Raw genomic sequence first — 5,700 nt, forward strand, 5'->3', positions numbered from 1 at the left:
TGTATTTGCGTCATCGTAGGTTCTTACGGAAAAATCACCCATACCGAAAGATGAAAGCTGAATTTGATGGCACGACAGAGGCAGGTGCGGGCCCAAGACCCTATGAAGGGGAGGTGGTCCACAACATGGCTAAAAAAATTAATGTTGTGCTTGGCAAGAACCACCCTTTGACGGTGAAACTAACACCCAAGGATCAAGTGTTTAAGAAGAAATCGGTGTTCTAGAAATTACCTTACTGGGAGATTCTACGTGTACGTCACTGCATCGATGTCATGCACGTAGAGAAGAACGTATGTGAAAGCATCCTTGGTACTCTACTCAAGATTAAAGGTAAAAGAAAGGATGGTGATGGTTCACGACTCGATATGCTTGCTGATCAATCACAACGCAAGAGTGAAGCAGAAGATGATGACAAATTCATCAAAGCCTGCGAGAGTTACAATTTCAGTACAAAAGAAGCAACACAGTTATTCACCTATTTGTTGTCAGTTAAGACACCCTCTTCCTACTGCGCAAACATCAGAAGTCTCATGGATGTGAGCTCAGGTAAAATGAAGTTGGGACACAAGAAGTCGCATGATTGCCACGTAATGTTGACACAAATCCTCCCGGTGGCCATCAGGAATCTGAAGGACAAAGATATAAGAAACACACTCATTGACCTCTGTGATTTCTTCAACCAACTATGGCAAAAAGTTGTAAATCCTGAAGAGTTGGATCATATGCAAGATGATATTGCAAGAATATTGTCCAACCTAGAGATGTTTTTCCCACCGTCATTCTTTGATGTCATGGTCCATCTCACCGTGCACCTTGTCGACGAGATAAAGTATTGTGGTCCTGTGTTTCTTCGCAACATATATCCTTCAAGCGGTTCATGGGAATACTGAAGCGCTTTTGTCGGAACCGAAACCATCCAGAGGCAAGCATCCTACAAGGTTATACCGCGGAGGAGGTGGTTGAGTTTTGCACCGAATACATGAAACAAAGACCTATAGGTTTGCCCCTCTCTCCCCACGAGGGAAGGCTGAAAGGTAAGCCAGTCCTTGCTGGCACGCAAATGGCTGCACCCGAAGAATTGGCAGAGAAAGCCCATTTGACGGTACTGCTTTACAGCCCAGTTCTCATTGCTTATGCCGAAGAACACTTGGCGGAGATACGCCAAAGGTTCATACCAATGCTGCCTTCATCAGATGTGGAGATGAAGGAGCACACTAAGAACTACGCCGAATGGCTGAAGAATCGTTTGGCACAAGGATCCATCGATGACATTGCTACGTGGTTGGCACAAAAGCCATCACCTACGGTGTTGACGTACCAAGCATATGACATAAATGGATACATGTTCTACATTGAGGAACGTGATAAGAAGACCTTGTATCAGAACAACTCTGTTCGAATAGAATGGATGACTGTAAATGAAGATGATAAAAGGGTATACTATGGAACCATCAAAGATATTTGGGAGCTTGACTATGTGAAAGTTAAGGTGGCATTATTCAGGTGCACATGGATCCCTCTTGGTCAGGTAAGGATTGATGAGTACAGGAAGACCTGTGTCAACAGGACAACGATGGCATATCACGTGGACCCATTAATTCTTGCCAGCGATACTACCCAGATTTTCTTTGTGGAAGACCCCTTGCATAAGAACGGCCATTTAGCGATGCATGGGAAGATAAGGGTACTGGGTGTCGACGATGTTGTCGATCAGGACGAGTACGATGAATTTGATGAGTTGCCAGCCAAGGAATCACGCACCCGTGTAACAGAGCAGCGTAAAATCATCAAAAACCCCAAGTTCATTCGAGGTCAACTTAATGATCCCAGTTCCCCCATGTACATGGGAATTAAGCCGTAAGACTAGTCTTTATGCCTACCCTGCAACTTAATTCATTCAATTTAGAACTGTCGCGGGTACTGAATTTGTGAGTTATGCCTGGTTTTCTGTTGATGTAAGAACCGTTAATATGTTGACCTTGATATGCTGTCAGCTCAGGCAATGAATATGAACTATTTTTTGTTATTATTATTATATCATAGAGGTAGCACACTCAATTGATCTCACTACAGTATGTGTGAACAAAAATATGCAATCTGGTTTGCGAATAGCACACAGTTCGTTGATGAAAGCCCTGTGCCGACCAAACCCCGCCACCCCGCCCATGATCTGAGTCGTGCTTTCTGATTGGCTAGAACCCAAACCCCACGTACCGCACGTCTGCACCGTTGGATGATCCCAGATCGAACGGCGATCCTCATCCCTTTCGACAGCACATGCAGTTCCGGTTGTAATTTTATTTTTATGCACAAAATGCACGTTAATCTCAAAAAATGTCTTAAATATAGCTAACGATACCTGAAATGCGCCAGAAAATCAAACATGTGGTATAATGGTGATTGCGTACCATGGAAATTTTTATGAGGCCAATGTCGGGGAAACGACACCTATGGGATCACAGGGAGTCCCTACTACGGTTGACGGGGCGTGGGGCTATGGAAAGAGCGGGTTTAGAAGATCAACACGGGGGAATTTTATCCAGGTTCGGGCCGCAAATGATGCGTAATACCCTAGTCCTGCTTTGGTGTATATTTTGTGTTCTTGAGCTCTTGAACTAGCCACGGTGCATGCCCAGTCCAAAAAGTCTGAATCCTTCCTCAGTATGCATCGGGCCTCCTTTTATAGTCAAAGGGGTTGCCACAGTGGCACACGGGAGGTAGAAAGTATGTACAGTGTGCAAGTCTATCCTGACATCATGGACAAAATGCATTTAATGCGCTGCCGACGTGTCCTCTTGCTTTATCGGGGACGGCAAGGAATTTCGCCCCGTCTGTTGCCGAGTTGCCTCGCTCCGACGCGCGTCCAAGCTGACGAGGCATGCAGTGCCACGTTGGCTGGCTGGCTGCTGCGCTGGTGCGGTGGCAGGGTCTTCATGAAGATTTGCATGCCACCACGCAGGTGCTTGGCTAGTTGGCCTAGAAGTTGCATGCTGCCACGCAGGCGCTCGCCTAGTTGCATGCTGCCACGTAGGCGCTCGCCTAGTTGCATGCTTCCATGTAGGCGCTCGCCTAGTTGGCAAGCTGATCGCCGTGTTGGAGCGGCCGCGGGGTGGCAGAGCCTTGGTAGGTGTGGGCCTGGCTGCGGCCCTGCAGATATCCCCGGCAAGGGTCTTGTCGGGGTCTCGTCGTCGTCCCCGGCAAGGATCTTGCCGGGGGCCTTCGTCTTCTGGTTCTCATCTAGTCTCGCAGGCCTCTGGTCTTCACAGAGATCTGCATGCCACCATGCAGGCGCCTCCCGGGCCTTGGTTCCAATGTTGTCGATGGTGTCGAAACTCTTAGGCTCAAGGGTGGCGGCCTTGCTGGTGTTGGGCAAGTTGCCCCGGCAAGGCTCTTGCCGGAGGAAGCCCACCTTGTCCCCTTTGCTCTTCACGCCTCCGGCTTGAGCGTTGCTCTGGTAGTCTTGTGTCTTCGCTTCCTCTGCCCCGCCAAGCGTGGCCGCAGGTGTGGCTACAACTGCCCGTGCACAAGTAAAGGGGTATAGAAGGCCCCTACTTTTGTACACCGATAGGAGCCCCCGGGCCCGGGCCAAACATAAGCGCAGAGCGTCGTTGGGCCAGGCCCAAAACGGTGCGTGGGCACGCGTGACAGAGTTTTAACTGCGGTAAATCCTTCGCCAGTTGTAACTTCCCCATGACCCGTGTTGAATGCGTGACGTGGGGGTCGTGCGTGGGGCGGTTGCAGCACGCTCACATCACGTCGTGGTAAATGGTAAAGAGGCGCCCCACGTATTCCCCATAAAAAGGGAAAACCGCAGGGGCGCTGCTCATTCACCCTCTATGCCTTTTCCAATCTCGAAACCGCCGTCCCCCTCTTCTTCCTCCTCAAGCGTGCATCCAAGCTTTCGCCTCTGCTCGCCGCCGCCATGCCTCCATTGCCCTTGGTCCTTCATCTTCTCTCAGCCACCATGGCGCCCAAGATAGGCAAGGGCAAGGGTGCGGCCAAGGACGCCGTGGAGAAGGAGGCGCCGGAGAGCGAGTTGGTGGCGCTTTGGACGCAGCGTTCCTGATACGTCTCCAACGTATCTATAATTTTTGATTGTTCCATACTATTATATTATCCATCTAGGATGTTTTATATGCATTTCTATGCTTTTTATATATTTTTGGGACTAACCTATTAACCTAGAGCCCAGTGCCAGTTTCTGTTTTTCCTTGTTTTTGAGTATCGCAGAAAAGGAAAACCAAACGGAGTCCAATTGACTTGAAATTTCACAGAGATTATTTTTGGACCAGAAGAAGCCCACGGAGTATCGGAGATGGGCCAGAAGAGTCCCGAGGCACTCATGAGGGTGGGGGCGTGCCCTACCCCCCTGGGCGCACCCCCTACCTCATGGCCGCCTCGGAGACCCCCCTGACTTGTTCCCGACGCCAAAAATCCCTATAAATATAGAAACCCCTGAAAAGAAACCTAGATCGGGAGTTCCGCCGCCGCAAGCCTCTGTAGCCACCAAAAACCAATCGAGACCCTGTTCCGGCACCCTGCCGGAGGGGGGATCCATCACCGGTGGCCATCTTCATCATCCCGGTGCTCTCCATGACGAGGAGGGAGTAGTTCACCCTCGATGCTGAGGGTATGTACCAGTAGCTATGTGTTTGATCTCGCTCTCTCGTGTTCTTGATTTGGCACGATCTTGATGTATCGCGAGCTTTGCTATTATAGTTGGATCTTATGATGTTTCTCCCCCTCTACTCTCTTGTAATGGATTGAGTTTTCCCTTTGAAGTTATCTTATCGGATTGAGTCTTTAAGGATTTGAGAACACTTGATGTATGTCTTGCATGTGCTTATCGGTGGTGACAATGGGATATTCACGTGATCTACTTGATGTATGTTTTGGTGATCAACTTGCGGGTTCAGTGACCTTGTGAACTTATGCATAGGGGTTGGCACACGTTTTCGTCTTGACTCTCCGGTAGAAACTTTGGGGCACTCTTGGAAGTTCTTTGTGTTGGTTGAATAGATGAATCTGAGATTGTGTGATGCATATCGTATAATCATACCCACAGATACTTGAGGTGACATTGGAGTATCTAGGTGACATTAGGGTTTTGGTTGATTTGTGTCTTAAGGTGTTATTCTAGTACGAACTCTAGGATAGATCGAACGGAAAGAATAACTTCGTGTTATTTTACTATGGACTCTTGAATTGATCGATTAGAAAGGATAACTTTGAGGTGGTTTGGTACCCTACAATAATCTCTTTGTTTGTTCTCCTCTATTAGTGACTTTGGAGTGACTCTTTGTTGCATGTTGAGGGATAGTTATATGATCCAGTTATGTTATTATTGTTGAGAGAACTTGCACTAGTGAAAGTATGAACCCTAGGCCTTGTTTCCTAGCATTGCAATACCGTTTACGCTTACTTTTATTACTTGTTACCTTGTTGTTTTTATATTTTCAGATTACAAAAACCTATATCTACCATCCATATTGCACTTGTATCACCATCTCTTCGCCGAACTAGTGCACCTATACAATTTACCATTGTATTGGGTGTGTTGGGGACACAAGAGACTCTTTGTTATTTGGTTGCAGGGTTGTTTGAGAGAGACCACCTTCATCCTACGCCTCTCATAGATTGTTGATAAACCTTAGGTCATCCACTTGAGGGAAATTTGCTACTGTCCTACAAACCTCCGCA

This window comes from Aegilops tauschii, chromosome 5 (genome assembly GCF_002575655.3).
Source record: "Aegilops tauschii subsp. strangulata cultivar AL8/78 chromosome 5, Aet v6.0, whole genome shotgun sequence".
Lineage (NCBI taxonomy): Eukaryota > Viridiplantae > Streptophyta > Magnoliopsida > Poales > Poaceae > Aegilops > Aegilops tauschii.